Here is a 12848-nt window from a genome sequence, read left to right as displayed (position 1 = left end):
ACCATTCTCTTTTTTTATCATTTTAAGTGTAACTTTTCTAATTAGTTTTTCTGCATCATATTCACATTTCTGCATTCATATTTTCCTTTCATGCTTAGAATAGGTTGGGGGGTAGAATGTTGTTTAAAAAAAAATTTGTGTGATTTGTTTTAACATTGGATGACATGATTAATTTCAAATTTTAGTATTTGTATTATCTTTGGTCTTAAGTGATGTTACGCTATGTTTGCTACTTTACATGTTGATGTCGGAGACAAATATGAGTTGCTTGAAGGAATGAACATGTCATAAATAAGTGCCAAGTGAGTTGTTGAGCCTATCATTTTCTTAGAGAGTAACCCTTTTACCCATTCTCTATACAGCTTAGCAGTTTATTATTTTATACACGATCTCTAGATTTCTTTTGAGTTAACCCTAAAAAAAATTTATAAAATAAAAAAAAAAGTGTGTTGCTACATTGGGAGGCTCATCTAACTAGTAGATATGGATGATTATTTAGAGCCCTAAAAGACGATGGAAAGGCCATCTTTGATCCGTTTGAGCCTTTCTAACCATCCCTTTTATTAAATATCCATAGTTAACCCTTTTGAGCCTTTAAAAAAAAACCTTTTTTTTGTCAACTTATCATCTTGACCCACTCCGATTTGGAGTATTATCCGATGTCTTATAAGTTCCATCACTTATTTATGTTTGAGAAAATGTAAATAATTATTTTGTTTAGTGAAGTTATGCCAAATAAAAGCAAAAACAAAAACAAAAAAACAAAACAAAAGTTGTTGTTTCAAAAGAATAAAAATAACAACAATAGGTGAAATACACCTTGCAACTTCAAAAAAAAAAATTCTTTGCATTTTTCTCAAACATACACTTTATTTTCCTTATTTCCCTTCTGTGTTAACCATGTCCCTAGCCTACGTTACGTCTTAATAAAAGTCCTTGATTTTAGGGAACTATAGTTTGAAGTAGAAGCTAGTTATATGGGCTAAAAAGATGTAGTGGTACATAATAATATAAAAAAAAGGAGATAAATAAAATGGGTTGACTAGCATTTTTGTTTGACTTGAGATCGTATTATTTCTAAGCTGAGGGCATATTTCTTTCATCTTGGTGAGAGCATGTGATATCACTTCTTTATTATTTTCTCTCAATTACCATTCATTGGAGTGACTATTTTTATTGGGTTTAATTTCTTTGTGAGAGTGTCACTACTTCCAGTGAGATTTTGGGGTTTGACATGTCATTCTTGAAAGTAGCTATAACAAAGTCTACTGGGCTGATTCATGTGGATGGTTGATGTGGGTGTAATGTTTCTTTAGACTGGAGATAATACTTATACTTTTATTTGATTGCTATCATTAATCTGATTGAATAAACATGAGTGTTTCTATTAAAAAAAAAATCATTTTGGATTTGAATTTTGTTTTCGCTTTATTTGCTAGGGACTAGCAATAAGCTGGTTGGGGGGTGTGTTGAGTGTTAGAAAATGCATATTTATAAAGGAGAAAATCGTCATTTTACATTTCAAGTCTTACTAACAACCCTTACTTTTATGTATTTAAGCTTCTTGTAATTTAATTATGTGTGTTTTATTTTAATTAAGTATTTTATGTATTTTAGGGGCATCATGGTCATTTCACAATAAACGAGAGATTAGACGGCAAAACGGACATCACTTTTGAACTCAGACGGTCGAAAACCTTAAAAGGAGCATAAAAGAAAAAATGTCACTATTCACGTGTACGGTACTATTCACGTGCACGGTACTGTCTACGTTACTGTTCATGACATGTTCACATAAACGGATCGATGACGTGGCATTGATCGATGATGTGGCATTGACTGATGAGGTGTCACGATCCTGTTGGGCTAAAATTCTTATGTACTGTTGATGGTGACGTGGCAGCATATCAGTGGACGAAAAATCTCGCGTACGGTACATGCATCACACAGGATTATTTTCAACCAAACCGCGTTACTGTTCAACCCGGGTCAAACCGTGTTTCTGTTCATCTGCGTGGTCAAACCGCGTACTGTTGACTGATGATGTGGCGCAATCCTGAGCGTCCAAACTGTTTTTAATCCAATGGCCATGATTTACTCTATGTATCTATAAAAATAGGGCTTCTCCCCCCTAATTTGATATCTCTGAATCCATTTTCTGTAATTCCTTCTCCATCTTGTATTTTCTACATATTTTAATAAATTTTCATTTTGCCCCTAGTTCAATTATGAGTGGCTAATTTTCTTTCAAGCTTGGGTTGAAGGTGAAGTCTCAACATATGTCATGGGTTTTATTTGGTAAATTTATTTCTCTTCCCCTCTAGTTTTTGTGGATGTTTTGACTTCTCGTCGACAAATAATAATAAGCTTGTCTAGTACCGCCTTGGTTTCACCGGCCCCCTAGTACAAGGTTATTATTATTTGGCACGATAAGCCCTTAGCACCATATTGATTAGAGTGTGGTTCATGAGGTGTGGATTCCCCTCTCATGATTTAATTGGTATTAATAAGGAATATTTAGCCCATGGTGCATGTTGATACGGATCCAGATACCCAAGTACGTCATCTCAATAGATTTCTCTTCAATTTATTCTCGCCATTTCAATTCCAATTTTAGAATTTATTCTCGCCATTTCAATTCTAATTTTAAGATAATTTAAGTCACTTTCACCACAAATCCAACCACCCTCATACAAAATTAATTCTACATATAATTAAAATTCACCTCCTCGTGGGATCGACACTCGTCTCCATTAATCTATTCTACAATAGATTCGTGCACTTGCAAGTTCAATAAAATTTGCACAACATGCTCCACGCAAGTGCTTTTTGAACTTTTCCTAAGAATCAATCTTCTTTTTGCCTTGCCTAATCCTTGTGAGCTTAATTTGTTGCCACCAAGCTGCTGCTCTTCCACGAAATAGAGTTGCAACAAGCGAAACTAGTTTATTTTCAGGAACTTCTTTGTATTCGAAAACTTCCTCAATGGCGTTAATCCAATCCAATAATTCTTCAAGTCGACCACTTCCTTGAAATTCAGGAATGTCAATTCTCAACCCAGATTCCTATCTTCTGTCATCAGTAGACTCAGTTCTAGGTCAACGCCCAGAGAATGGGTTAGCAAAACTTCCACTTGATTTTTCTTCACGTTCTGGAGTACGATGGCGTTCGTCAAGTAACTCTGCCATTCGTGCCATTTGTGCAGCTAACATATCAATTCTGGCTGTCATACTAGCCAGGGCTTCATCTTTCGAAACATCTTCTTGATTGTAAGTTGCAATATGAGCATCACGAACTTTTCTTGGGGGCATTTTTTCAAATTCGAGTTTAAAAAGGTAGTGGGGCTAAACTGAAAGTAAATAAAAATTTTAGGCCGAAACTGTAATTAAGCAAAAGTTTTAGATTTCCGATGACGGTGGTCGGAAATCGAGTAAGGATGGGTGGATCTGAAAAATTTTGGGTTGGTAAGTATGATGGTGGTGGTGGTTTGTCTGAAAAAGTGGTGTTTTGGCCGGAAATTGTAGATAAAGCTAGCGGTTTTGAAGGGCTTCAGTTTTCGGTGGTTTGAGCGTCGATCGGCGGTGAGGAATGGTGGGAAAGGTTCAGTTGATGGAGAGGACTATTTGGTAAAGTTATTGAAAGTAATGAGGACTATTTGATTAAAAAAAATTAGCATTTGGCTAGTTATGATAGGAAAAATTTTGAGGGGTCAAATTTAAAAAATCCTAAACTTTTTATAGCTATTTTCATTGATTTCTCAAATTTACATCCTTCAGGTGTGTTCATTAGAATGTACAGTTACTTAGTTGTTACTAAATGGAAAATATAATAAAAAGAAAAAAAGAAAAATAGTTGCAATATTCTTGTGTTTTGGAGAAATAGTTATGAAGGGATTGGAATCCACTACTCAGCTAAATTGTATTCAATTCTTCATAATCTTTTGTCACATGTGCATGTATATATAATTATATATGATTAAGATTTAATTAGTTTTATATTATTATGCAATAACTATCAATTGTTTTTTTTTCTAGAAGGTTAGCAACATTGAATCCAAATATGTTATAAAGATCTTGTTTTCAAAAATAGTTATATAGATTTTTTTTATTAAGTCTGGATAAAATACAATTAGATCATGAAAGTTAAAGAATATAATTATCCTACAAAAAAGATTATGTGACCATCTTTTAAATAAAAATATATCCGTATATTTTTTTCCAGATCAAATGAAGATTTTGATACCTATTTATGAATAAAAATGAAAGAAAAATATATCTAAAAAGCAGACAAGGGACCTATCATCATTTGTGAATAAACCATTGTATTATTCATGTGAGACCATTGCATTATGCGTGCGAGAATCTGAATATGCATAAAAATGACTCATTGCCTTGCTACTTGCTGGATGCATAGAAGAAAAGACACTGTTCATTTTTCATTTATAGGAACTACTTGCTGTTAAGATCATTTATAAGATCTACTTGCTGTTAAGATAATATTGTCATAAATTTGAGATGGTATCATCTAATTGAAATAGTAAAACCTCTTGAATTGAAAATAAGAGTTTTAATGTTTGATGTCTGCTCACATGAATGGAGAAGAGACTGAGTTATCATTAGACTAAGGACTAGTTTGGTATTGTGGCCGTTGATTAAATAAGATACTCTTGCTGTCTAGATATAATAAGTTCTTGATTAAAAAAGCAGTATAGTATTTGATAAACTTTATTGTTGTAGTTGTTGTGAGTTTGAGTTTAAAAAGCAATGTACATGCGTTCAATAAATTTGATTACAGACGTATTGTTTTATTATATAATGACCAAAATAGATATAAGTTTAAATTACCTTTTATTTTTCTGGAGTATATTTAATAATGTTTAGACATATCTTTTTCTTTTTAAAACACATAAAATTACATAAAGAAAAAAAAATCTCAATTAAATAAAATCCAATGAACTTGTTGGGTCAAAATTTTGATACTGAAGAGAATGCACAATAGCTTTATAATTTGTTGTGGTGATAATATGATATTATGGCTTATATATCAGGGTGTATGAAAAAATAAGAGATAGTTATTCTTTTAAATTTTAAGGTTATAATAGGAAATTTAAAAAATTGTGGTAGCTTATATAATAAACTGATTATGAAAGACAACCCGTACCTGCTTTTAAAAGCCACTTTCAAGATGGAGAAATTGTGAAATAAGTAGTTTTTACAAAATTTATCAAATAATATTTTTGCCACCATTATCAAATAAGCAAGTTACTGAATTTCAACCTCAATCTCAAACAAGGCCTAAAAATACTATATATCACATATTTAAATTATTTAAAAAAAACTAAATTATGATTTCACCTGAGAAATATCTCCACAGGCAATATGTCAAACAAGTAATATATTAAAATAAAAAAGATAAGAGAACAAAACTCAATGACATGACACAAGTACTACATGATGGATGCAATTTTCGGATTTTCAACATGCTGAAATAGCTCCATTAATTTTAACATCATGAACATCAACATGATTGCAATGAAAAACTCCATAAACTGTGAAGTCGCACTTATTCTTTTACTAATTATAAATGTTCAATTCATTGCGTTTCTAGTAAAAAAAAGAACAAAAATGCCAATTTTTTTTATTTTTTATTATCATGACAAAAATGCAATGAGCTCTTTTGTGCTATCATATATATAAATGTACGCAACAAGAGAAGGGAATATGAAAGATAAATCGAAGTAAAAGGAAGAAATGGAAGGTGAGAACGCAAAAGCTTTGGGGGTACCGGATACTTCGGCAAATATATGGTGAAAGCAAGTGTATTTTCTGGTCACAAAGCTTATGCTTATGCTCGACCGGTTAAAAAAAAAAAATTCAAGTCCCTCCAAGCTTGAAATCTATAAGGAAACTTCATCACTCAATCATCTCGATCTCCTTTTGTTTTCTTGATCTTTTTTTTTTCTTTTTTAAGTGCGCGTAGAATGATCTCTTATACTTCTTTTTATGAAATTAATTTTGTGTTAATCTAATTAGAATCTTCAATATTATTTGTAAGCTTAAGTATTAACAATAATACTGTTGAAATTAAAACAGGGAGAGCTAGGCGAGCACGAGAAAAAAATTGTATCTATATTTAAAGAAGTAGATGTGGTGATATCAACTGTAGCTTATCCTCAGTTTCGTGATCAACTGAAAATTGATGATGCCATCAAAGTTGCTGGCAACATCAAGGTACTTGATTGAGCTCTTTCTTTCTGAAAAATAAAATAGATCGTTTGTTTTTTTTTTCAGAAATTTTAATATAGTTTGTCTAGTAAATGGAAAATATTATGAACTTTTAAATGTGGATTTCCACACTTTCTAACTGTAGATTTAAGCTAAGTAATTGTAGTTATCTAAAAAAGATGTAAAAATATATACGAGGGCTAGTAAATTAGCAAAATACCTAAAATCACAAACTCTAATTTAGTATTTGCGTCTTTGTAACATTTTAGTGTCTTTTTACAATTCAGTGCTGAATTACTTCAAATTTGTTTATATAGAACAGATCTTAAACATACTATGTTTTGGTTGCTGGAGGTTTCTTCCATCTGAGTTTGGATGTGAAGAGACAGGGTAAGGCCTCTGCCTCCTTTTGAAGCTTACTTGGAGGAAAAAACGAATGGTAAGAAGGGCAGTAGAACTGTAGAAGCAGCTAAAATTCCCTATAACCTTTGTCTCAGCACATCTCTATGGTGCTTACTTTGTGAATGTCTTGCTTCGTCAATCCGAATCACAGGATGAAGTAGTTGTTTATGGAAGTGGTGCAACAAAAGTATTTTATTCTCCAAGATTGAATTCCACATATTATAAAATGCAATTTAGACCAAAACTGATAGCCTTTAATAATAAATCTTCATTGTCTAGGGTTTTGGCTAAAGAATAATCAAAGGAAATTATAGACAAATCATGTCCAAGAGGGGTAATATTCCTTAATTCTGACCATCTAAGTACAAATTAGATTAAGAAATTTAACTGACTATAAAATAATTGGTTGGCTAAAGAAACAAAGTCTTGGTATAGATTTTCTACTATTTTTTCTTTTACAATGTCTATGCTGCCACCAAGGAAGGAAGAAATATGGTGGATTTTTATTAATTATCCTGGTAGGATATGATTAAATAATGTTTCAGTAGTTGTTTTTGTTTTTGGGTTTTTTGGTGATCCAATAGTAGAATATGATATTTATTTGGTAATTTAATATTCTGTCCAATTAACTCTTTATCTTCACTTTCTAATGCAATCATTTTTTGTTTACATTTTTCATTTACACCGTCTAGATGATGTCTAGTATCATTAAGTTTTCTAACTGTGTGTGTCATAATTTCACAATGGTTGCAAATCTGTATAGATGATGATGATAATGATGATGCACTGTCTAAAGAATTATTTAATTATATGTTTGATGATGTTGATGCACTGTTAAAAGGTTAATTAAATATCTAACATTGTATTTGGTCCTATCTTTTGTCTAGCAAATTCTATTTCTTCATGAAATATATAAAAACCTCCATAGTATGGATCAGGATAATTGATTGTTAGATCAACTATCTCTCTCGACTGACTATAAATGCCTAGTTGTCTACCTCTGACTAATACGAAAAATGCAAAACGATTAGTTTCTACATGCTTATTAATCTGTTTAAAGTAATGCAAGAGTGCATTGGCTACTTTAAATTTATCTTTTAGGTTATTACAATTCTACAAATTATCTAAGATGGATTGTTGATTGTCCAATAATTGATATTTACTTCTAAACCTTAAATTTGTTCATGAAGGGACTCTCTAAGTGCCGTTGGACCAAAATTCATATATCACTCCATTCCTATAAAATAATTATTGAATAATTAGTCTTGAAAGAATATCAGCTAAAATATTATATTTTCCTACTATATGTTCAAAGTTTGCTTTATATTCTCTACTTGTTATTTCTTCTAAGAAATATATCCATCTTTTACTAATAAAAGAAATTTTCTTCTCAAAAATTGTTCTTTTGTACTTTTTTTATAAAATTTTATAATATTATTATAATCTGTTCTTATTGTAAATATATCATTTTGTATATACAAATGTAACGAGATTAAAAAATTTATTATTCTTAGAATTTTTAATTATGTACTTGACTTTGTACTTTCTATTTCTATAAAATTTTGACTACTACACATTTTTATTTCTTCTTTCTCTTTTGAGCTATCTTTATTGGGCTTTTGTATTAGTATTCATGTCCATTCTAAACTACTTGCATCAAATTGTATAATTTTATAATAACTGTCTATAGATAATGCTAATGGCTTAAGATTCCTAACTATTCCTTTAAGAGTTTGTACTAATTTTATATCTTCACTGTTAAAATATTTCTCTCCATTTTTACTTAACTTATTATATAAAGGTCTTGTTAGTGTACTAAGGTTCGATATAAATTTCTAACTATAATTTAATAATCCTAAGAATTTTTATAGTTCTTCAGTATCTTCTATTTTAGCAGAAAATTCTAACATTTTACTAAATATATGTGGATGTAATTCTATAGTTCCTCTGTCAATTGTTAGTCCTAAAAAATCTATTTTTTGTTTTAATAATTCAATTTTCTTTTTAGAAATTACTATATAAAATTTTATGTGAGCGAGTTACGTGCATGAACTTATTATGACTAAAAACAAATATCATCTATATAAACTATACAAAATTATGAAAAATGTTTTAATATTTTATCCGTTCTTGCTTGAAAAATTTGAGCTACATTTTTTAATCCAAAAGGCAGCACTAACCGTTCAAAATGTCCTTGTGAACATTTAGCATTTGTATACAGTTTACTAGCTCATCTTTATTAGGTATCTTATAACTATTGTCTAAAGTATAATCGTTGAATCTTTTATAATTAATTACCATTCTACTCTTACCTCTTTTTTGTTATAATTATTTACAATAAATGTTGTACTTCTATGTCTACTTGTACTATTTCTCATTACTTTTAATTCTAATAATTCATTTATGCGCATTTTAAATTCATTTCTATCTTCTAAGCTATAAGCTAAATCCCGTGTTTTTATTGTTATATTCGGAATAATAATCTCTAATTTATATAGTTCTTTTTATATTTCTAATTAGATTCTTGCCTATTATTTCTAATTTTTCTAACTCTTCTACTTTTTTTCTAATGTCTGCAAGCCATTTTTCACATTCTAAACATTCTACTTCTTTTTCTATACTCATAACATCTTCTAAATCGTTGTCTATCTCTTCATCGTATACAATTTCTACTTTAGTACTTTCTAACTTCTTATTCATGTGCATATGTCACTTTCTAATTCTAACTTACTATCGTCTGCTAGCTCTTTAGTACTTTCTACTTTGCTATCTTTTTATTCTTCTAATAAAACATCAAAGAATTCTATATCTACTTCTTTTCCTAGCATTAAAGTCTTCTTTTTCATAGGACAAAATGTGTGTTTCATATTTGGGTTGAATAAATTTTGATTTTTTTAAGAAATTAACTCCATTTTGAGTTATTTATATACTGCTATTATTTCCTGATATAAAGTTTAATCCATTAATAAATGTATATCCTACTTTCCTATTAGAAATAAAAGTTTGTGGTAAAATGTGTGTTTCTCCATTTATTCTAATAGGTATATTTGCTATACATTCTAAGAAACTTATACATCATTCTTTGGTATAAATTCTACAAATTGTAATAAAAATTTTGAATTAGGATATAGAGATATAAACACAAATAAATTCTTTTGTAATAGTTGCAAAGATAAATACCAAGATAAAAAAGCAATAGAAATAAATAGAGTAGGAAGTGAATTAATAAATATAGATGTAGAATTATTATTTAAAAAAGAAACAATTTACACTAAAGCAATGATAGACACGGGAGCAAATAAATGTTATTATACACGATAGTTTAGTACCTAAAGAAAATAGAAATAAGTTAAGAAATCCAGTAAATATTAGACAGTTTAATGGTGAATTAATGCAAATAACAGAATGTATAAATAATGTACCTATTAGAATAAATGGAGAAACACACATTTTACCACAAACTTTTATTTCTAATAGGAAAGTAGGATATACATTTATTAATGGATTAAACTTTATATCAGGAAATAATAGCAGTATATTAATAACTCCAAATGCATTTCATTTCTTAAAAAAATCAACATTTACTCAACCCAAATATGAAACACACATTTTGCCATATGAAAAGAAGACTTTAATGCCAGAAAAAGAAGTAGGTACAAAATTCTTTGATTTTTTTTTATAAGAAGAAGAAAAAGATAGCAAAGTAGAACATACTAAAGAGCTAACAGACAATAGTAAGATAGAATTAGAAAGTGACACATGCACGTGTATAATAAGTTAGAAAGTACTGAAGTAGAAATTTTAGACGATGAAGAGATAGACAAGTATTTAGAAAATGTTACGAGTATAGAAAAAGAAGTAAAATGTTTAAAATGTGAAAAATGGGCTGTAGACATAATAAAAAAAAGTAGAAGAGTAAGAAACATTAAAAATAATAGGCAACAACACAATTAGAAAAGATAATAAAGAAGTATATAAATTCTAAATTATTAATCCAAATATAACAATAAAAACACATAATTTAGCTTATAGCTTAAAGATACAAAATGAATTTAAAATGCATATAAATGAATTATTAGAAATAATAGTAATAAGAAATAATACAAGTAGACATAGAAGTTCAATATTTATTGTAAATAATCATAGTGAACAAAAAAGAGGTAAGAATAGAATGGTAATTAATTATAAAAGATTAAACGACAATACTTTAGACAATAGTTATAAAGTACCTAATAAAGATGAGCTAGTAAATTGTATACCAAATACTAGATATTTTTCTAAATTTGATTGTAAAAGTGGTTTTTGGCAAATATGACTCCATGAAGAATTTGTTCAATGGACAACTTTTAGTTGTTCTAAAGGACACTTTGAACGGTTAGTAATGTCATTTGGATTAAAAAATGCACCACAAGTTTTTTAAGGTAGAATAGATAAAATACTGAAACCCTTTACAAAATTTTGTATAGTTTATATGAATGATATTCTTGTTTTTAGTCATAACAAGTTCTTGCACATAACTCACCTACATAAAAATTTAGATTGTTTTAAGAATAATAATATAGTAATTTCTAAAAAGAAAATTGAATTATTAAAACAAAATAAATTTGGACTAACAATAGATAGAGGAACTATAGAATTACAACCACATATAGTTAGTAAAATATTAGAATTTCCTAATAAAATAGAAGATATTACAGAACTACAAAAATTCTTAGGATTATTAAATTGTAGTAGGAAATTTATACCAAATCTTAATACATTAATAAAACCTTTATATAATAAGTTAAGTAAAAATGGATAGAAATGTTTTACCAGAGAAGATACAAAATTAATAAAAAAACTTAAAAGGAATAGTTAGGAATCTTAAGCCATTAGCATTGCCTATAAACAATAATTATAAAATTATATAAACTAATGCAAGTAGTTTAGAATGGACAAGAATACTAATACAAAAGCCCAATGAAGATAGGTCAAAAGAGAAAGAAGAAATAACAACGTATACTAGTAGAAAATTTACAGAAATAGAAAGTAGAAAGTCATGTACAGAATTGGAGAATCTATGAATAATAAATTCTTTAAACTCATTTCATTTGTATATACAAAGTGACACATTTACAGTAAGAACAGATTGTAATAAAATTATAGAATTTTATAAAAAAAAGTACAAAAGAAGAATTTTGAGAAGAAAAATTGTTTTATTAGTAAAAGATGGATATATTTCTTAGAAGTAATAATAGGTAGAGGATATAAAGAAAAAATTGAACATATTGTAAGAAAAAATAATACTTTAGTGGATATCCATGTTGTTCAACAATTGTAACAGATTCTTTTGTGTTGCACATACTTCGGCCACTGAAGGTTTTGTACACTCTCCTTTTGTTTTGTTCACGAAATCATTCAGTTTCTCGTGCTTTGGACAATCCTTTCCTGACGTGGTCCATTGCAAATGAGGTACCCCAAGCTCTTCTATTCTTGTAGATTTCATGGCTTGACTTTGTTTTTTCTGCCATTCTTCTTCCCACCATCATGCTAAGAATTTTCTTTCTTGCAATCTTTTGATTTCTTAAATTCAGAAGGAGAAGTGTTCATGAATCTAAAATCCACTAAACTATCAATAGCTATAATTGCCATCGACAAGTCCCTCACAGCTTGCTTCCACAATTTTGATTGAGGCCATGGTTGCAGTCTCAATATAAAATTGAAAAGTTTGTCCTCATCTGACATGCTCTTGATGTCCAACATCAATTAAATAAAATCTTTGGCATGCTTCAGCTCTTTAAAGATTTCTGTCTTCATCCAACCAGGATTTCCCATTAGAACTGACCCTTCGATTCTTGCATTAATGTGTCCTATGTTTCGATTACCGATCACTATGTGCTTCGACATCCTCTTGAAGCCTACTCCGCTACCACAACTTAGCATTACCTTCTAAGTGCATGCTCGTGATAGTGACATGCTCCATCTCTGATACTCGAGCAGCTAGAAAGCACTAATCCACATCTCACAGAAAATTCTCCAATTCCCTAGCGTTCTGAGTTCTACTATAAGCCTTAGGTTCTGAAACCTTGACCTTCAAAGGCCCATCTTTAGAATCTGAAGCATTGCCTACTGTGCGTTTCAGTAACCCAGCTTTCTCTTCAAGTTCTATAATATTGATTTTCAGCACCTTCGCTTATGAACAATATTTTTCATCACCTTGTTAAGCGTCTTCATGAAATCATT

This window comes from Citrus sinensis, chromosome 3 (assembly GCF_022201045.2).
Source record: "Citrus sinensis cultivar Valencia sweet orange chromosome 3, DVS_A1.0, whole genome shotgun sequence".
In the NCBI taxonomy this organism is placed as follows: Eukaryota; Viridiplantae; Streptophyta; class Magnoliopsida; order Sapindales; family Rutaceae; genus Citrus; species Citrus sinensis.
Note: the sequence above shows the minus strand (reverse complement) of the source record.